Source organism: Schistocerca cancellata, chromosome 1, assembly GCF_023864275.1.
Source record: "Schistocerca cancellata isolate TAMUIC-IGC-003103 chromosome 1, iqSchCanc2.1, whole genome shotgun sequence".
NCBI lineage: Eukaryota > Metazoa > Arthropoda > Insecta > Orthoptera > Acrididae > Schistocerca > Schistocerca cancellata.
The window spans coordinates 877,021,886-877,044,306 of record NC_064626.1 but is presented as its reverse complement, the minus strand read 5'-3'; the positions used below and the strand labels follow the sequence as shown (position 1 = coordinate 877,044,306).

The window sequence follows — 22,421 nt, the reverse complement described above, 5'->3', positions numbered from 1 at the left end:
ATTCATGCCGGCGTAGGACTCTAGCCCGGATTTACCACTTATCCGAGCGGTCACTTTAACCACTGCGGCTGTCCATCAACTTTCCCCGTATGCCGCACACTGTCTACATACCCTAATGCTCACACGTTACGTGATTCCTACAGCAGGGAGAATGACACGACAATGGAACATCACCAATGTTGTTAATGTCGTTATTTTTATTTTGAAATGTCTATTCCTTCGGGAATGCATGTATGAAGGAATGGAAAATAGAAATGAAGTCCCAGCTCCTTGACAGAGCGTAGGGGAACGATGCGGGAGACCCGCACCGCCGTACTAGGCAAGGTCCTAATGGAGGTGGTTTGCCGTTGCCTTCCTCCGATCGTTATGGGGATGAATAATCATGATGAAGACGACACAACGACACCCAGTCATCTCGGGGCAGGTGACAATCCCTGACCCCGCCAGGAATCGAAACCGGGACCCCGCGCTCGGGAAGTGAGAACACTACCGCGAGATCACGATCCGCGGACACTGAAGGAATAGACACTGTAAAATAAAAATAAGTTAATTTGCTTCCGCCTTTGAGCATGCTTGCATTCCTGCAATAGTCCCTAGAATAATGGCAACGAGCTGTACAATTGGCAGTTTGTGGACCACGGACAACGTCGGTGAGAGTGTCGCTGTCCGTAAAGTGCGGATTATGCGCAACTGACATCCTGCACGCCTTGCGTGATACACTATACTGCACTGCACAGATAAAGGGCCATTTATCGAAATCTCGTAACTGTCTCCCGTTGCAACGCAGAAGTTTGAAATTTGACTCAAAGTCTCCTGTAATTGATACGTGGTAGTCAAGGGAAGGCATGATTCGGTTACGATTGTCGACGGGGCCGTAATAAGTTACCATTGGTTGCCTTTGACAGTTACACACAATTTATTTTAAAATAGTAATTCCAGACTCACTAATAAATAAAATATCACACGTTATTAATGAAGGAATAAACAACAGTTCAAAATGGTTCAAATGGCTCTGAGCACTATGGGACTTAACTGCTGTGGTCATAAGTCCCCTAGAACTTTAGAACGACTTAAACCTAACTAACCTAAGGACATCACACACATCCATGCCCGAGGCAGGATTCGAACCTGCAACCGTAGCGGTCGTGTGGTTCCATACTGTAGCGCCTTTAACCGCTCGGCCACTCCGGCCGGCAATAAACAACAGTGTAAATAATGGTGTTTTCAATGAGCTACAATTTAGCAAATCACTATTAAATACAGATACAACAGATAATGTTAAAATCAAGCCACTGTGGTCTGGGAAGAAGGCCTTACACGCCAGGAATGCAATAAATTAAGATTAGTTTAAGAACTCGCTGCAATTTACAACTTACAGGTATTGAAATATTAAAGGTAAGTTACCACAAACATAGCAGAAGGCATCAGATGCCAGGAAAGGCAGTAAATAAGGTTTTAAGGCTAACTGCTAAAATACGAATAACAAATTAGAATTTTAAGGCAAATGTCCACTATCACGACTGAAGGCTTTACACGCCAGGAACGGTAATAATATAAAAAATTTAAAAACCTGCTGTAAAACAGCAAATACAGTAGCAAAGGTTAATTAAAAAAACAAGCAACTGATCACCAAACGGGTGAAATAAGATGATGGTAAACTTTATAACACAAGGGGCCACAAAAGGTGCTCCAGGAATCGACCCCTGAGAAAGTCCGGCGACGAACACTTTCGCGAGCGATGAGATAGGAAGACAAGAGTTGCATTCACTTCACAAGATGGTAACTGGGACTAGTGGCAGGCTAACGAATCATTAATGATAATCTTGCTGAAGCTACCTGACGTCCGATGAACCAAATGGAACCATGGAACAATACACCAAAGCCGGAACCGCCGGTCTGCAATAAGTCTCCAGAATACTGTGTTTAGAGCGGCCGGAACGAGAGACGAACCACTACCGCCAGAGTAGAAGGCACTCCACTCGCTGCTCTTCGCCTCGGCGACACTACGAGCAGCAACACGAACTCAAGTCACTGGAGAATCGCAAGATATCACAATGGTGGAGGTTTCTCTAGTTGGAGTGAAATGCACTTATCCGGTTTACGACGAGGTCGTGCACCCTCGTGACCACAGCCCTTCCATCCGGCAGTCCATGCGTGCCGCCAGCGGTCCCGGCGTGTTCTGGCACTGCACGGACCTGGCTCCTCCTCAGTCCCCAACCGAACTCGCCCACTCACACGACCTGGAAAAACAACGACGTCGCCCCAAAGATAGGGCAACAGTTACTACATATCGATAACCGACGCTGCTGCCACTAGCGGACAGGCAGCGCTTACGAAACCGAGTGGCGCCAGTCAACGCGAGAAGAAGAGAAACAACCGCAATCATGCAAACTAAACGATACCGTCTGGCCTCCAAGAGAGGGCGGAAACTTACAAACAGCATCAACGCGAGCCGCAGCACGGCTCAGTAAAGGTGCAAAAGCGTGGTACCTTGCGACGTCACCTTCGGGCTCTGCGACTCAGGGTATCGACACATACGAAAAAAAGGCCAGAGTTCAGACGTTCATGTGAAGTATAAGTTGGCCTAATGACGTCACATTGGCACCAAATTTCACCACAATTCTGTCCAATGGGAACGTGGACGTGTTAAGCATGGGAAGGTCGTCACTCTCCTTCGTACACACATTTTATCGCTTTCCTCGACACCTCTGCTATGAAGCTCAGAACCTCGGCGACTACCTTTGAAATCATGTGATTTTCTTGCGGATGGCAGAGGAAAACATTCCAGACACACCGTCGCTCAGTATCAACATGAATAGCCCTCTGGGGGTGGCTAAGGGGCTCCGATGAAACCAACCCTTCACTTTTGACATATATTCCCACATATTTTGCGGTCGTAAATGACAGTTCGCAGTGCAGTGAGGAACAGGATGACGTTCTTGTTAATTTTTCGCACTGCTGATACCTCTCCCGCGACTGCTACGATCGCAGGTTCGAATCCTGCCTCGGGCATGGATGTGTGTGATGTCCTTAGGTTAATTAGGTTTAAGTGGTTCTAAGTTCTAGGGGACTGATGACCTCCGATGTTAGAGCCATTAGAACCATTAGAATTAGATACGTCTCCTCCACCTCTCCGAATGATTCAACCCTTTTCTAAGGCCACTGTGGGCTTGCAACCCCACTGGATGTGATCGCACCCCTTTGGAGTGCAGCGCGACCAAAATTGGTGCATTGGTGTACAGGGTGGAACTACCACGGACCTTTCAGAACCATTCGGTGAACTATGAACGTAATCGAAAGCAGCAAACTGTTTACGATTATTCCCGCCTGCTTCCTGGCCCATTTATTTGTTCTGCTGTCTTTCCCGGTAACCGGTAAAACACGGCATACATGTCTTCATTGTTCGCCGAGTAGTCCTTTTTATTTAAATATGTATTTATTTTGTCAACTTGCCCTTTTTTCAATGTGTTTATCGTTCTTTCCTGCTTGCTGATGATTATCTGCATGAAATACGGTGAGGTGACAAAAGTCGTGGGATACCGATAGGCATATATAGAAAGCGTACATATATATAAAAGGACAGTGCATTGTACTGACATGATTTATGTGAAAAGGTTTCCGAGGTGATTACGACCGAACGACGGGAATTAATTGTCTTTGGACATGGAACGGTAGTTGGAGCTAGACACATGAGACAAACCGTTTGTTAGGGAATCCGGTATTCTGAGTATTGCCGCGAATACCAAATTTCGGGCATTATTTCTCACCGCGGAAAACTAAATGCCTGACCACCATCACTTGACCGAGAGAAGCGGCGTTTGCGTAGAATTGTCGATGCTAACAGACAAGCAACACTGCGTGAAATAACTGCATAAGTCAATGTGGGACGTACGGCGAACGTATCTGTTAGGACAGTGCGGCGAAATTTCGTGTTAATGGACTATGGGAGCAGACGACCGATATGACCTTTTTTGCTAACAGCACATCTTCTGCGGTGCATATCCTGGGTTCTTGATCATATCACTTGAACCCTAGACGAATGGGAGGCCGTGACCTGGTCAGTTAGGTCCCGATTTCAGTTTATAAGAGCCGATGGCAGGGTTCAAGTATAGCACAGACCCCACAAAGCCATGGACTCAAGTTGTGAGCAAGACACTGTGCAAACCAGCGATGGCTCCATAACGGTGTGGGCTGTGTTTACGCGGAATGAAATGGGTTCTGCGGTGCAACTGAACCGATGACAATTTGCAGCCATTCATGGACTTTATGTCGCAATCAGCGGTGGGATTTTTACGGACGGGCAATTCGCCATGTCAGCAGGCCACAATTGTGCGCGGTCCATTCGAAGAACATTCTGGACGATTTGAGTGAATGATCTGGCCATCCATACCGCGCAACGTGAATCCTATCGAACATTAATGGGACTTGATCCAGAGGTCAGTTCATGCACGCAATCCTGCACGGCAACACTTTCGCAATTATAGACGGCTATAGTGGCAGCATGGTTCAGTATTCCTGGAGCGTACTTCCTTACGACGTCACGTTGTTACACTACGCCGGGCAGAAAGACGTCCTACACGATATCAACCGGTATCCCATGATTTTCGTCACCTCAGTGTACAGACTTTACAGTAACATCAGGAAATCGACATTTTCCATCATTCCGAAAGCCTTTTTCGTTTTCTTAGTTGAAACTTACTCAAAGACAGTCGAGGATCTTTTAACGATATGGTATCTCCTTGCCCACGTCTTGTTTCAATTCTGGAAATTCTCACCATTCTGCTGAAATCTAATAGAAACCATAACATTGCCTCATAGGTATTGTTCAATGTACTTACACAGTGTCTTGTTCTGAGGGCTCAGTCAAAAGCTTCCTCAGAATCTATTAATTCCAGCCGAAGTGTCTCTCTGTACCTGTAAATACATTCAACGATTGAAAATGCTTCACCATAACTGAAATTAAAAAGTCTGTCTATAAGTTCCTTTAATTGCACATATGAAGGAGCTTCGAATTTAAGTTTCAGTATTTTCAATAAATAAGGGGCTGACGGGCCGTCCGCAGCTAATATAGTGGTTGTATTAACGTAACGGTCGCCCAAAAACACTACTTTGATGGAAGAACTAAAAGAAAAAGGCGATAATACCGCAAGAAAAAAATATTGTAGAAAAAAGTGTTAGAAGAACAGAATTCGTAAGAGCAGTAAGTGACAGCACAGTGATGTGGTCAAAATGTTAAGTGATACGGCTCTGTGAAAATTCTTCGAGATTATGAAAATTATTTAACCTATCAACAGAGTGGTCGGTGTTTCCAAGGACAGTACTGTGGATGTGTGGATACGGCCAACGGCAAGCAGTAGGTGATTGCCTGCAGGGGCGAAGTACAGTGGGAACTGTGAGAGCCCCGACACCGCTACAGTAACTGAAGACTCCGCTGGAATCCCAAAAAGTGACGGCCAACGGGGCTCTGATGAAGTTACGGTTGTCCCAACAAACCAGTAGTCGATAACTCATTTGCTTTCAACAATGAAATGAGCTTCGGATCAAAATCAATACCGAAAGTGACAAAGCCCACTGCTTCTTCAAGTACTGGTTCAAATGATGGGAGATCCGATGATATTCATCAGTACAAGAAGATGAAACCAACTGGACTAAAAAATAACCTAAATATTGGCACCCTTGATATATTAACCATCAATGGAAAAATGGAAGAAATGACAGATGTACTAACAGAGTAGAAGTTAGATATATTGGGATTAAGCGGAACAAAGTGGAAGGGAAAAGGTGACAGGAATTTGAGAGGAGGAGGAAAACTATACTGGAGTGGGAATAACAGGTCTGGAAGAAATGGTGTGGCAGTGATGGTGAATAAGAATGTACAAAGCTGTATTGAAAATGTGAGATATATATCAGACAGGATCATAATCTTAAACCTGAGATTCCAAAAGGAAACACTAAAAGTAATCCAGATGAATGCACCTCAAGTGGGATGTAGCGAAGAAGAGAAGATAGACTTTGAAAATGTCTTAGAAAACCATATAGAGAGTGCTAATATAGTGATGGGAGATTTTAATGCACAGGTAGGCAAAGACAGAAAGGGATTTGAGCAAGTGTTGGGATGTTTTGGATATGGAGGCAGAAATGAAGAAGGGGAAAGATTCCTGGATTTGTGCCAGAGAAATGGAATGAAAATAGCAAACAGCTGGTTTATGAAGAGAGAAAGTCATGTTATCACCAGATACAGTTGGGATGGAAGAACCAATAGTGTAATTGATTATATTCTAGTAGATAGGGAATGGGGAGAGAAAGTAACAAATGTGAAGGTAATTCCAAGTGTGAGTGCAGATGGAGACCATAGATTACTGGTGGGACAATGAAAAACAGAAGAAAGTGATGAGGATATGGAATTGGAAACTGAAGGAGAGTGAATGTGCTGAGAAGTACAGAGAATTAATCACACAAAAATTTCCAAAAGAAGTTTTCTGCGTTGTAGAAAAAGAATGGAGTTTATTCAAAGACACTTTAGTCGAAGCAGCACAAAACGTATGTGGCAGAACATCTGGAAAGGAAAAAATAAGACAGACAAGTTGGTGGGATGATACCACAATCCAAGCAGTTAGAAGAAAAAATGGAGCATGGAGAAAGTGGTGGAAAACTAAAAATGACGAAGACCATAAAAGATATATAGAGGAAAAGAAGAAGTGCAAAGAAATAGTGGAAACAGCAAAGAAAAAGGCATGGGAAGAGTTTACAAAAAACTTGAAGAAGATGTGAAGAGCAATAAGAAAATGTTCTATAAAATGATGAAAAATAAAAGAAAGGCTTCCGAAGTACCAGTAAAGATGGAAACAGAGGACGGTACCATTATTGAAGATCCAGGGAATATAAAAGATCTCTGGAAAGAACATTTTAAGAAGCTGTTAAACGCTGAGGAGCAGGTACATGAGGAAACAACAAATAATGGAGAAATTGAGAGAAGTTGGGAAGCAGAATTAGGACAAATTACACGGGAAGAAAAGGAAAAAGCTGTGAAGAAGATGAATGGGGGGAAAGCCCCAGGACCTGATGAAGTATCAGTGGACATGATAAGAGCAGCAGGTCCAGTGGGAATGCAGTGGCTGTATAGAGTACTCTCAAGCGTGTGGAGAAATAGTACAATACCTGACGACTGGAGAAGAGGAGACATTGTTCCCATCTTCATGAAAGGCAATAAAAGACTTTGTAAAAACTGCAGAGGAATAACCCTTATGTGTCATACAGGCAAGATTTTTGAAAGAATTTTACTAAATCGAATAAGTGAAAAGATAGAAAAGGAGCTGAGTGAAGAACACCATGGGTTTAGGAAAGGAAGGAGCACAATCGACTTGATATTTTCTATCCGTCAACTGATGGAAAAAAGTTGGGAGTGTAACAAAAGGGTGATAACGGTTTTTATAGACATAGAAAAGGCATATGACTCAGTTGACAGGGAAAGACTCTGGGAAGAACTGAAGAAGATAGATATAAGAGATGGATACATTAATGTTATAAAGACAATGTACAGAGGCCACAATTGTAGAATTAGAACACCATTGGGGAGCTCTGAATACTTCGAAATAAGACAAGGACTTAAGCAAGGAAGTATTCTATCTCCTGCGCTTTTTAATGTTGTGATGGAGGGAATGAATAGGGCAGTTAAAGATATAGTAAAAGAAAAAGACAAAATGATGATTTTTGCAGATGATATGGTAATATGGGGTGATAAAGAGGTAGATGAACAGTTACAGCTTGATGCGTGGAAGGAAATAATGAAAAGGTATGGATTAAAAATAAATAAAGATAAGAGTGAAGTAATGGTATTTGGAAGAGAGAAAGGGATCAACGGAAATATTACCCCTCAAAGTGGTAGAAAGTTTCACTTATTTAGGGAGTGAAATATCTAGGGATGGAAGAATAACTAACGAAATTAATAGGAGGTTACAGAAGGGAGGCAATTTCTACCAAACAATAAAACACCTGATTTGGAATAATGAAGTTTCAGAAAGAGCAAAACTCCTTATGTACAAGAATTATTACATCCCTATTGTCACCTATGGTGGAGAAACATGGACAATGACAGAAAGGGACTGGAGCAGACTGCAAGCAGGTGAAATGAAGTTTCTCAGAGCAGTTAAGGAAAAAACAAGAATGGACAGATTAAGGAATGTAGAGATTAGAAAGGACCTTAAACAAGAAAGTATGAGGGAAGAAATTGAAAGAAAGAGATTAAGATGGCATGAGCATGTTAAGAGGATGCATGAGCAGAGACTCCCCAAAATTATGGAAGAACTAAAGATGGATGGGAAAAGACTTAGAGGGCACCCAAGAACACGGTGGAAAATGGGAGTGAGAATATCTATAGAAAGGAGAGGTGTGACCTGGCAGCAAGTGGAGGAAGAAAAGTGGTGGAAGGACCGTGCCAAATGGAGAGGACTCATCAGCACCCAGATCCGGCAATAGCTGGAGCGGGATTCGGATATAGATAGACTACTAGACACATGTCTGAGAAAAAAATGGATAATTGGTACTGAGTGGTATAAGAAAAGAGTCACAATTTTACCAAATAAGCTGAAATTTGGATCAGAAATCCATAGTAGACTGTGTGATAACTGAAGAAATCATAAGCTGCCTGATAGTAGTGAAAGTGATTCCAAACGTTAATCTCGACAAAGACCACAGACTGTTGGTAGAGACAGTGAAGGAATTGAGGAAAGGTGCGCACAGAGGAAAAGACAGACAAAAATCAAGTGCTGGAAACTGAAAGACAGAGAAACCCGAGAGGTATACAGGGAAAAGATTAAGAAACAGCTTCCTAAAGACGAGAGGACGGACACTCAGGAGGAATGGAGGAGGTTCAAACAGGCGGCAGAAGAAACATGCGGAAGGACACAAACAAAAATCAGACACAATGAAACTCCATAGTGGAAAGAGGGAAGAAGAAGAAGAATAACTCATGGAGAGAATGGTTCAAAAACAGAACAGAACATGACAGACACAAATGGAAACGACTAAGCAGAGCAGCAGAAAACGATACCATTGGCTAAGAAGATGTCTTGGTAAAAATTCACGAAAGAAATAGAAGAAAATTCTAAGGACGACAAGAAGATACTGTACCGCAATTTAGGTAACAGAAGGAAGCGGAAAGAAAATACTTTAAAAGGGAAGGAAGAAGAAGTTTTGAAAGTATGGAAAGAATATGTTGAAAAGCTATACGAAGGACTGGCTGAAACAAATACACGTGACGAGATAGAGGGAGACGAAAGAAATAACACCACCTCAGAGAAATAGACAGAGAAGATCTGCAGATGTTGGATGTACAAAAAGCTGTATTAGGAATCAAATATGGCAAAGCTCTTGGAGTGGATGACATAAAATTGGAAACGATCAAGACCGCATAACCTATCGGAAGTCAATTACTGTATAGAATTATGAGGACATATGGATAGACTGCTGATGTATGTACAAAAGCAATTATTGTACATATCTTTCAGAAGGGTAACAACTCGCTCTGTGGGAATTACGGAGGGAGAGCACTACTGTGCCACTGCATGAAGATTTATGAAACGCTAATTTTACGTAAAATCAGGAATAAGATAGAACAACAATTAAGACATGAGCAGCAAGGATTTTGACCCAAAAGATCAACTATAGATGCCTTATTTTCACTCCGACAGATTGTAGAAATGAAGTGGGAATCTGTAGTTGCATTCATAGGTATAGGCCTAAAAAAGGCTTATGATACTGTTAGAAGGGAGGAGACATGGCAAGGTCTGAACAGACTGGAGAAATCAAAAGGAATGCAACTAAGAATGGTTCAAATGGTTCAAATGGCTCTGAGCACTATGCGACTTAACTTCTGAGGTCATCAGTCGCCTAGAACTTAGAACTAATTAAACCTAACTAACCTAAGGACATCACACACATCCATGCCCGAGGCAGGATTCGAACCTGCGACCGTAGCGGTCGCTCGGCTCCAGACAGTAGTGCCTAGAACCGCACGGCCACTCCTGCCGGCCAACTAAGAATCAGAGACATGTACATAAAATATTTAAATTGTGTTATAATAGACGAAAAAATCGGAATTGTTTAATATAGTCTTGGACAATGTTATAGGAAAGTTCGCCAAAGGTCAACAGTAGATTATATGAAGATCATAGCATATGCAGACGATGTGATGACCTGAGAAGAAAACGAACAGGAACTGTAAGAAAAACGAAATACCTGGCAGCTAATAATTGAAGATGTGGGCTGGAAATAAGCTTAACAAAAAGTGAAATTATGGAACTAAGCAGGAAACACGAAAAAATGAAGAATGTAAGTTACAATCAAAAATTATTAAAAAAGCAGATGCTTCTAAGAAAGAAGGTTCAAGGAAGAAATTTCGGAGGGAAGAGAAAGTGTTCAAAATTTTATCATTCTGTGCCGGACATAATTAGAAAATGGAAAGTACCTGCTAAAGCAAATATCATGATATGCAAGTCATATTATCTGTCAGTTTTGACCTATGGATCAAAATGTTGGATTTGGACCAAGAAAGATATGAGAAGAATACAAGCAACAGGGACGCCCTCGGTACGAGTGATTCTGGATAAGGCGAGAAGGAATGAAACAATAAGAAACTATGGAGAGAAATACGCTTAAATTGTCTGACCACATTAAAGGAATGGGATCAGAAACACTTCCAAGGACAGCCCTAGAATGGACAGAATATGGACGAAGACCAAATGGAGGACCACGAACAAAATGGAGATATCAGGTGAAGGATGATGGGAACTCAGGAAGACAGACATGGAATGAGATGCTAAATGATAGATTGTAGGAGGAAAAGGAAGCTTGGAAGAGGCTCTGTCAACAATCTGCATAAGCAGAAATGTTTCAGAAAGAAGAAGTGGCAGCACCAAATAGTCTGTGAGTGATTGTCATCTGGCTGGACCAGTGAGAATGAGAATGCCCGTGAGAGAAAAAACAAGTTTTTTATTCCTTAGCCATTGATCTGACTGGCTAAGAAGCATAAATGTCAAACAAATTTTTAGAGTTTTTCTGTGCTTGTGAGCTCAGAGGTCAGGAAGGAAGAAGTGGGATATTATCGGCAATTCCATGTTTCGTTGCTTTGAGTGAGAGCACACGTGAATTTACTGAGGTAGATGTACTGTAATAATAGCAGACTAGGTGTTGTGCCTTTCGAAGTCGAGTACAAAGTTCTGCGTTATTATAAGGCGACAACTTTCTATTAGATCAGGGGGTTAACAGTTAAATGGAATAGGTGGTGGTCGAATAAAGGATGGGCGACGTAAATAAAGTAGTCATAAAAGTATTGTTGCGGTGAAAACTAGTTTGATTTTGGAGTGACTTCTGAATTTCATATCTCTGAACTTTTATTCAGAAACAGTTTTATTTTGTGATTGTGCCTTGGATGCTAGAAGAAGCTTAGAGGACTGGTGGGAGACTATCTGAATGGAAGACTTGACCTTGGGCAAGTAAACAGGTGAAAGTTTTAGTAGCCATGAAACGTGCGTTTTCCGCCAAGTTGAATTACAAAAACTGAAATAGTGTTCTGAAACTCAACGTGCTTTCATTTGAGAGTTTAATTCACCCTCATGGGCTCCCGTGCCATCGTCCAACCCTACCAATCTTCGGGTGAGAAACTTCGAAGCCATTGGTAGCACTAAGAAAAAGAGGTGGTAGTGTAAAAACAGGCCGGATCCCAGAGAATACTGATCGTTTGCTTGAAGATTTACGAAGAAGTTCGCTAAAATCACCTAGTTGGTACAGTGCAGAACCTGCTCGCAGTAATCGATCAGTGAGAAGGATTTTGGAAGTGATTTCCACTACCATCCATGCAAGATGCAAGATGTGCAAGCCTTCTAAATTCAAGATTACAATAACCACATCCGGAACATTAAAATTTACTTGAGAAAATGAAGAGAGTGTTCATAACTTATGGGTTAGTGACGTAGCCAATTTTCACCTTAGTGGTTTTATCAACAAACAGAACTTTCGGCACAGGTGTGGTGAAAACCGATGTCGTCTCAACGAAACCCCTCTCATTCAGAAAAAGTAACTGTTTGGTGTGCAGGATCACTTCGGGTAGTAACCGAAGCTTACTTTTTGAAGATGAACGCGGTAACACGATGGCGATAAAATCTAAACGTTATGCTGATATGTTGATAACATTTTCTCTGTCTGAACACTAAGCCTGTGGTCCAGATGAAGAAATAATATTCTAAAAGGATGATGCAACAAGCGATACTACAGTAGTGTTTGGATTTGCCTTGACTCGCTTTTCTACAGTCCGGAACCGCGCGATTCGAATCCTGCCTCGGGCATGGATGTGTGTGATGTCCTTAGGTTAGTTATGTTTAAGTAGTTCTAAGTTATAGGGGACTGATGACCACAGCAGTTAAGTCCCATAGTGCTCAGATCCATTTGAACCATTTGACTCGCTTTTCCTGATCGTCTCATCAGCAGAAATGCCCATAGTTTGAGGCCTTCCTGTTCACCATATTTATGGTTTTTGGAAATTTTGCTTCGGTATTTCCTCAAATGCAAAATTGTTTAGGAAAACCATTCAAGAACCAGAAATGGTTTGAACGAGCGAATTCCCTGATAACCAAACAACATTCCGTTGGAGACGCTATACAACGTCATGTGCAGATTCACACTCATATTCCGACAAGGTATGTAAAACTAAGGACGCCAGCTGAGTGTTACTGTATTCAAAAAGTGATAGCCTTCAAGATCAACTATTAACTTCTACTCGTGTACACCAGATTCGTGTGAAAAAATAATTTATTTCTCCAGTTCATGCGATTTTTTGAAAATTTTCCTATTCGACTTTACGTTTCCAGTCCACTGTTGCTTCCAGTGGTGACTATCAGTGACAGAGTTATGACTTTTGAACATTCTCTTTTGGTTATTTTCACTAATACATTAGCCTAGGGAGTTGATCCACATTTGCTGATTATGAGTTCCTTCAAACTTACTACGTATTTTGTCATGTAGCAAAGGCCTAGGGCACGTACCACAATAGATATGTATTTTCGCGGCTTGGTGCAGCTGCAAAGAGAGGAAAAGGATTGTCACAACTCCTGAGTGGCGCTGACTCTCTGCGATGAAATGAAATGTGCAAACCGTTAAGTTTCACTCCTGAGTCGCCTCAGCATGCAGAAATTTGCATATAACGCATGTGTTGCTGACTTCTCCAACTATGAGTTATTACAGAATACTGAATCGACAGACAGGCTATCCGAAGACAAATTTCAAAAAGAAATTTTCAGCACTGCTAGATAATATTTATATCTCCTGTGAAAAATAAAGTACATCATTTCTGGTATACCAAACGAAATGTGGGACGCATAATTAAAATAATTGCTGAGCAGTTATTGTCTGTTAATGTTGTTGTTTTTTGGTATTGCAAAAATATGGGTATCTAGCGACCGGGCTGCAAACACAACCCGTCCAGTTGCACGGATGACTCGTTCTGCGGAATTTTGTCGACGTTTGATCTTTGTTGCGGCCCACTAAACCTCTCTGGACAGCGTAGATAGCCTCTAATGTTCGGTCAAACTTTTCCAATTAGCCAGCGAGCGAGCTGCTTCTGTTACCGATAGCCTGCCCGCAACATTACACACGGAGGAGAGAGAAAGGCAGCAGAGGAGAAGAAGAGTGGGAGAGACAGACAGAGAGAGAGAAGGGGGGGGGGGAGGAATCAGTGGGTGAGGTAGAGGGGAAAGGATTTGGGAGGGTCTCGTGTGATGGAATTCAATTACGCTTGCCGCTGACTCGGGCATTAATAACTGCAAAGCGCTCGAATTAAATGTTGACGAGCTGCAGAATTCTCGCCCGCAGCTCCTCTCAAAGGTACGGCAGATGCCTTATTCTGGTTACAGCGCCCGTCGCGGCCAAGTTGGCCTATTTCATTTCGTTGCACGATTTTTTTAACAGCTGACCTGCGTCTCTCACAAGAGAAGCAGTTCCTACGAAATACATAGCCACACGTTTCATCCGAACAACATTCACCTACGGAAATAGTTGTTAGAGGTACGACGAGTTAATATTTTTATTGTACTGCTTAGTGGTACAGCGGCTAAGGACACGAATCTAGTGGCCAAATACAAGCATAAGTGGTCCGAGTCTTCGTTCAGTCGCTCCTCTCGATTTCCTTACGGCTCCCTGTCGGACCATTTTTCAGCTGATTTCCTTCTTTTCTCTATTACAGCAGGATGTGCTGTTTATAAAAAAGCCAGTTCTGTACGCCAGTACTGTTTTGACAGTTTATTTACATACTTCGACACATTTACATGCTTTGACACATATGAACAACAAATAAGTACACGTAATATAAGGTTAACACAAAATCGGCTCGAATGCAATGCAAGTTCACTTTACATTACTTTGTGCACAAATGCACATTTTCAGGCTACACATCCAATACACCAAAAGATGCTGTGTTTGATTTGTTACTCCAGAGAATTTTGCACGACAAAGTAATTTTCTGTAAGGTTCTTACGCCGCCAGGTGGCACCATCGAATAATCTCCAGGTCAAGACAGTCCGTTTAGGCGTGAAGTGCCCATTACACAGAGACAGTGCGCCATAATGTTTTATTGGTGAAAAAATGGAGACCAAAAATATAGTTTTGTCACCTCAGAACGCTTGCTATGACTCCAGAACCTTTGTCGTTTCTTTACTGCGTCAATTAAAACTACATTTACGGCTCAGACTGGATATTACGCACATAAGTACGGCAAGTTTGAACCTATGGATCTCGGTAACCGATAATGATGCCGGAAAAAGTTTCAAGGTTTCCAGAGAAAATCATCTTAAGAACATATGGTAAAAATTTCGATGGTTTGTCAAGAACAGAAGTTATGGAAGTAGCTATCCCTGCAATTGGTACTTATAGTAACCAAAAATCATGATTTTTAGAGATTTTCTTTTCAACTGTCCATGAGCAAAAAGTGCTCTTGTATGCCGTGTAAGATGTACTCTAGACCACGCCAAATTCAAAAGAATCAACAGACTTTCTCAATTTTTCTGCGCTGGAGAAAGTGTATAATGTTTAAAATTTGTCTCTGTACTGTAGGATAATTGCGGCGTGCTCATTCTTCCGATAGGTATACAAATGGTCACTAGGTGATGGACTATCTAAAACACTTCATTCTTTATTCCTGTGATCAACAGAACCCAAGATATGACCGCCTCAAAAACTTTTGATCGCGACTTTTTGGAATATATTGATATCGTGCGCTGTAGTACACGGACCGAAATTGACGCTTAACCTTGTTTCGCAAGTCCAAGGTCTTTCGGTCACTGAACCTTTTAAAATGTAGTTTTTTAAATTTTTGAAGCTTGATGTTCAATAATAAACGCCTGCCAGTCTTTTATGCGCCTTTCCTCCTAATTTCAAATATCTGATGATACAACATGCCGGAACTTCTTTATAAATAAAGACATTTCGTGCAGCGGTCTATACGTTTTCATTCACAAACAATACAAATAAACCGCTACATGTCGCATATTATTTGCTTTATTACTAGTTTCACTCTGAAGACAGAAGCATTGTTATATGTTCATTGGCCTGATGACAACACGTTAAAAATAACCTGCTGCTAGAACAGTGACGTCTATGTGAAGATCTTTCGGCTGTAGAGTGAATCTAGTAGTAAATCAATAATGTGAGATTTGTGGCGGTGTATTCGTATATTATACAAGTAATTCTTCAGGGAACGAGTCAAATTATAGATTAATTGGCAGAAGCAACCATTTCAATCTACTTTTCTAAACTATACTTATGACCGACTACGCCAAAGTGCGCTAGTTGCTTGGCTGCGGGAATTGTTAGCATTTCAGCATATCAGTGCAAAGAAAGCAGAAGTAACAGCTTCTAAAAAAATGGTTCAAATGGCTCTGAGCACTATGCGACTTAACTTCTGAGGTCATCAGTCGCAAGAACTTAGAACTAATTAAACATAATGAACCTAAGGACATCACACGCATCCATGCCCGAGGCAGAATTCGAACCTGCGACCGTAGCGGTCGCTCGGCTACATACTGTAGCGCCTAGATCCGCACGACCACTCGGGCGGGCTATCAGCTTCTACATTATGTATGGAATAGAAGATTTCGCAATTGGTTTCTTCCTGAGAAATCGCATTTTAAAGTTGAATTCTCGCGCGAAGGTCGTGTTCTGCCTCGTGAAAGAAGGAAAGAAGTCTGCCATCTACATCTACATGAGTTCTCTGAAATTCACAGTTAAACGCCTGGCTTCAACGAACCCCCTTGGGACTATTTCTCTACCCGTCCATTCTCTGCGTGAGTGGGACAAATGAATACTCGAATCTTTCCATACGAGATCTGATTTCTCTTATTTTATTACGATGATTATTCCTCCCTATGTAGACTGGGGACAATAAAATATTTTCGCATTTAGAGTAGAAAGTTGGTGATTGAAATTTCGTGAAAAGATCTCGCTGCAGCGAAAAACGCCTTAGTCTGAATGAGAGCACCCTAACTCGACTGTGATATCCGTGACACCGCCTCCACTATTTCGAAGTAAAAAAAAAAAAAAAAAAAAAAAAAAAAAAAAAAAAAAAAAAAAAAAAGAGCTACCCTTCTTTGGACATTTTCGATGTCCTCCGTTAATCCTGCATGGTAAGGATACCATACCGCACACAGTACTACTCTAGCAGACAACGGACAAGCGTAGTGTAAGCACTCTTCAGTACGGCCGTTGGATCTCCTAAGGATTCTGCCATTAATACACAGTCTTCGGTTTGTTTTCCTCGTAACATTATCTATGTGACCTCTAGAATGTAAGTTGTTCGTACCAGCAGTAAGATTGTGAACTCTGACGGCACCACTACATCATTTTACGTGCCGTGATCAGTCATCGTGATTCATAGCCTCACACACCTGACCAGTCGCAGTGCTCTTGATGTGTCAATATGAGCTTGGATTAAAGGAGCAGGCGATTACTGGTGAAATAACAGTAATGCTGCAACTACAGTTCGAGAATATCGGCGGTTGAAAGAATTACGTAAGGGTCCTATTTCTCTGTCTGCTATGCGGAGCATGAAGAAGAAGTTCGAATCAACTGGAGAACTAGGTATCGCTCCGGGAAGAGACCGACGACCAGTTGCACGACAGATGGTTGATGAAATCGCTGTTGCTATGGCAGACAACACTGCGCGCAATTCCCGATCGTCAGGCAGTGCGCGTGCTGTGTCACGGCAGTTGAACATCCCGTGGTCCACTGTACAGAAGGTGCTTCGAACAATTCTCAAACGGTATCCGCACCAGATCCATATCGTACAGCACCTTGCACCACAGGACGCACAACGACGTATTGACTTGGCTCTCCACTTTCTCGCAAGGACTGAAGTTTACGAGTGCTGGCCTGGATCATCATCTGGACAGACGAAGCTCATTTTTCTCTGACGGGTGAGGTGAACACACAGAATTGTGGGATCTTCACCTCCAGTCACTGTGCATGATGTTCCTCTGAATAATAAATGTGTCACCGTATGGTGTGGCTTCATGGCTACGTTTATCATCGGCACATTCTGTTTTGAACAGGTTGGCGCTCAAGAACGGAAGATGTGCAGTGGACTGGCCAGCGTTACTGCAATATGTTTTGTCAGCATGTCATACGCGCCCTACAGGACAGAGACGCTTTGAACTCAATAGCTTTCATCGCTTGTGAAATTCACCGGCTTCTCCGAAACACATTTGCAAACGATGGAATCATCTGCCGATCGTTTCCAAATGCTTGGCTGGCACGATCACCTGATCTCACTCCCTGTGATTTCTGGTTGCGGGTTGCATGAGGACAGGGTTTACGAGGGGAACGTTCACACATGTACTTATCTGAAGCACAGCATACCAAGAGAGATAGTAAGCATACCTACGGACGTGCTTCGTTCTGTTGTGCAGAATGCAATCCTGAGGTTTCTGACTCTTCTGGACACTGATGGGCGCCATATTGAGCCCCTTTTGTAGCAGTAATGGTGTTGGTATGTAATAGTAAGATGTACCGTAGCACAACGTTAAAAGTGTTTCAGCTGAATTGATTCTGCATTTCAAATCCCCACGTCATTGACATTAATGCTACCAACTTTGGTACCCGTACAGGAATACATTTCCGTGTTATAACGTCTTAAGTACGGACAGTTTAATTATAACCACCCGGTACTTAACACCCTTGCTTAAATATGGGCAGTAGGACAAGTTATAATTAAGATATTTTTATAGCGGATTGGTCATTGTGAAGGAACCTGCACAAATAGTATAAACTTTAAAGAATAAAGGTTTTACCAAAACTCAAATTCGTTTCACTGTAACATGAAGCTATACTTTTCCCCCCTTTTGTACGATAAAAATGTTTCAGTTCTTAAAGCACCTACTTATGATTAAAAAATAAACACCACTTTTACAAGTGCCTATAGATGAGCAAAAACTAATAAACAGGCACAGGTTCTTAGAGCTTAACGCCCACATTAGAAGACATTCAGCGATTTCTTAACTCATTAGATTCAATATTTACAGACCACCATGAAAGTTGAAACGTCCCCTAGAAAAATTATACATGACTGTGCTTAAACTGACACACAATATTTTTAGCGCAACGGAATCTGACTTTCAATAATCCCTACAAAAGAATGGCCCTGACAAACATTAACCTATGCCTTTCACAAATCACTTACCTCACAAAAATCTTCGTTACTCGAACTACTGCAATACAGCGAGCGCCACTACTGTGTTCAAAAGTCATAATATACATAGCAGTTCATGACATCCAGTCTTACAAATGTATTGTCTCCGATGGACACACGCTAAGCGCTGTTAACAGCCAACAGCCCAACACTACAATAGCGAATATTACAACAATGCCACCCAGCCACAGACTGCACACAGCACAGCCAGTGGTTTTAATACAGAGCGCTACGTGGCGTTACCAATATAAAAACCTAAACAGCCTACTTACAAAGTTGCAAGCCTAACTTTCTATAGCCGTGTAACACTACATTTCAATTTTTGTTATATGGAAAGAGAATTCTAAATATCGCTATTCACAGCAATTACTGTTCGGTAGACTTCATACATGTAACATCAAATATCTTATAAGAAATATGGTAAAAATTTGCCTGAATAGGTTCCGAATCCTTAGAGTTGGTGAAAACATGGGGGACGATTCATATAGGAGGTCTATCTTAACCTATCGTTCTGCTTCATGTCAGCCCTTAACCTATTGTTGTTCTACGCCACTTTACATCAAATTGTTATCAAATTAATTATGCAAATTAGTTAATTATCAGTTAATCTCCCCAACCCCTGATGATATCAAATAGGTAAGAAATACTTTTGCTACCTAGGTTCAGTTACTTTTCCAGGTCAACCAACTACCCACTCTCTGCTACTTTTCACTATAAACATGCAAAAGACACGTGCGATTTGTCATAAACAGGAGACTAGTTATGGTTTTTCGGCAGGGCAAGGTGTTTTTGCAAAGCAATAGCTAGTTGGGTGACGTGGAAAAGTAGCTGAAACTGAGTAGCCAAAAGTACAGTAACCCTCGTTTGTTATCTGTTTGACGTCATCAGGGGGGTGGGGTGATTAATTGATGATTCAATTAATTTGTATAAATAATTTGATATCAATTTGATATAAAGTGGCGTAGAAGAAAAGTAGTTTAAGCGCTGATATGAAGCACAACAATAGGTTAAGACATGACGTCATCAGTGCCCCTGAATATATGCTTGCCCCTGATGTATGCAAACCTCGATGTGCGGTGACGCCACCCCTGCTCCATTACTGACCTGGTGTGATGGTATAGGGTATACAATGCAGTTGTCTATGACTCGCGTAGCCGGTAATTTGGACAATAACCGTTAGTTTATTAACGTACCTAGACCGTATTCTGAACTTCATCTTTGAGAGCTCTGTGGCTTTATATTTCGACAAGACAACGCAAGACAGCGTGTTGTCCGCACCGACCAATCTAATCCAGAGAGTATTGAACTGTAATCCTGACCAGCTCATTTCCCAGATCTCTCACCCACTGGAAACGTCTAGTCATGTGTTACCGAGAGACTGGCCTGACACTACACGCCAGTCGCTATGACTGATGAAATCTAGTATAGGCTTGAAGCAGGATAGAATGACGTGACCGAATCTCTTATTCAAACTCTGTTGAACTTAGCGTCCAGCCGGGTTAGAGCCATTGTTTCTGCCAGAGGCGTCAGTTTTTTAAATTCGAGCCCTGTACAGCGGATAAAAAAACTAGGAAAAACTGAAACAGAAGTCCGCGCCCGGAGCTGCAACAGGGTCATAGCCGAACAACAGGTGCTGGTCATTGAGTTGTGCGGTCAGGTCCTGTGTCGTCAGAGCGCCGGAACCAGGCCACAGCGCGACGTTACATAAGCAACGGAGTCTGGTCGACCCACTACCCGCTACCGTTGCGCCGCACTTTCCGGACAGCGATACGCTGCAGACGCTTCACCGCGACGCAGAAACACTGCTGTTTCTGTGGAATTAGCGGGTGAGAAGCAGTATTTAACGATGGCCGTACCAGCTCGTCATCCTTCGACCAAGTGGTCAGTATGTGACGCCCACTCCGTGACAATTTGCGTCGTCGCCGTAACGCTGCCGCCACCGGATAGCGAAGGGGGTCCCTCTGCCTCTCAGTGCAGTCCGGGAAGCCAACACGGCGCCAGCCGCCCGTCCCTGCTCTTCAGGCTACGATCCAGATGTCGACTCCGAGCAACGCCATCGCCGTGTCGCTGGAGCGTCGCGACCTTCCGCAGTAGAGAAGACGTGGTGGCCGCCCGTGACCGTAGCGTGGCCACAACCTGGCTGTCTCATTTCGCCTCCCTTGCTGGAGACGCTAACGCAACGCTGCGTCTCCCGGGAGGCGCAAGCACGGCGCTCGCCATACGTCATCGCCTGCAGCTGCAGCACCGGAATGTTACGTGAAGAAGGAAATACGCTTGAGTGACAAGTGAATAAGATACTAACCAGTTGCAATATATAATGGTTTTCAATTTACATTAACCACGGTTTCAAAGGATTAAAACCCGTTTTGTTCAGAAGAACAAGAAACAAACTTAACATTAGAAAACGGTTGATTAGTAATGCGCTCTAATATCTCCACATGAAATGTGTCGGCAACGATCTGTACATCCATTTGTAAAAGATAAGGCCCCTAATCATCATGTGTGTGAAATATTATGGGACTACATCGCTCACTTATAAAATTTCTGAGGGTATCGTATGCAAGTTTCGAATCTCTTTTGTCTATTGGAGGCTACCGTCAAATACTCGAAAACAGCGTGTTGTTTGTTGTGGTCTTCAGTCCTGAGACTGGTTTGATGCAGCTCTCCATGCTACTCTATCCTGTGCAAGCTTCTCCATCTCCCACTACTTACTGCAACCTACATCTTTCTGAATCTGCTTAGTGTATTCATCTCTTGGTCTCCCTCTACCTCCCTCTACGATAGGGTACTAACTGCGAAAGCTGTATCACCAAGAGATCACCTTTTAACTGTCCTTCGCTTTTTGCAAACATTATTTATTACTTTTATTACAGATCTAATACAGGTACTGTATGTGTACTAAACTAACTAAACTAAACTCCTCCCACACAGGCCATGAAGGCCCAAAGGTACCGACTGGCCGCCGTGTCATCCTCAACCACAGGCGTCACTGGATGCGGATATGGAGGGGCACGTGGGTTGCACACCGATCTCCCGACCGTATGTCAGTTTACGAGACCGGAGTCGCTCCTTCTGAATCAAGTAGCCCCTCAGTTTGCCTCACAAGGTCTGAGTGCAGCCCGCTTGCCAACAGCGCTCCGCAGACCGGATGGTCACCCATCCAAGTGCTAGCCCAGCCCGACAGCGATTAACTTCGGTGATCTGACTGGAACCGGTGTTACCACTGCGGCAAGGCCGTTGGCACTGTATGTGTAGGCAACATTAAAAAAACCAGATAACTGCGATTAGGACTCGCGCTCTGAGACTTCTATACAAGCTTCACTATGTGCACTGAGGTGACAAAAGGCATGGGATAGCGATATGCACACATACAGACGGTGGTACTATAGCGTGTACAAGTTATAAAAGGGCATTGCGTTGGCGCAGCTGTATTTGTACTTAGATGAGTTCCGTGGAAAGTTTTCCGACGTGATTATGGCTGCACAAAGGGAATTAACAGACTTTGAACGCCGACTGATAATCGGAGCTAGACGCATGGAGGATTCCATTTCGTATATCGTTAGGGAATTCAATATTGCGCGATCTATAGTATCAAGAGTGAGCTGAGAATACCAAACTCCAGGCATTACCTCTCACGACGGACAATGCAGTCGCCGATGACATTCAGTTGACCAGTTGTCAGTGCTAACAGACA

General features: G+C 42.7%; 1 pseudogene; it reads right to left on the bottom strand.

The window, feature by feature from the left end:
- Positions 1–21,851: 21,851 nt before the first annotated feature.
- Positions 21,852–21,969, bottom strand: LOC126100870 (5S ribosomal RNA; annotated as a pseudogene).
- Positions 21,970–22,421: the final 452 nt, after the last annotated feature.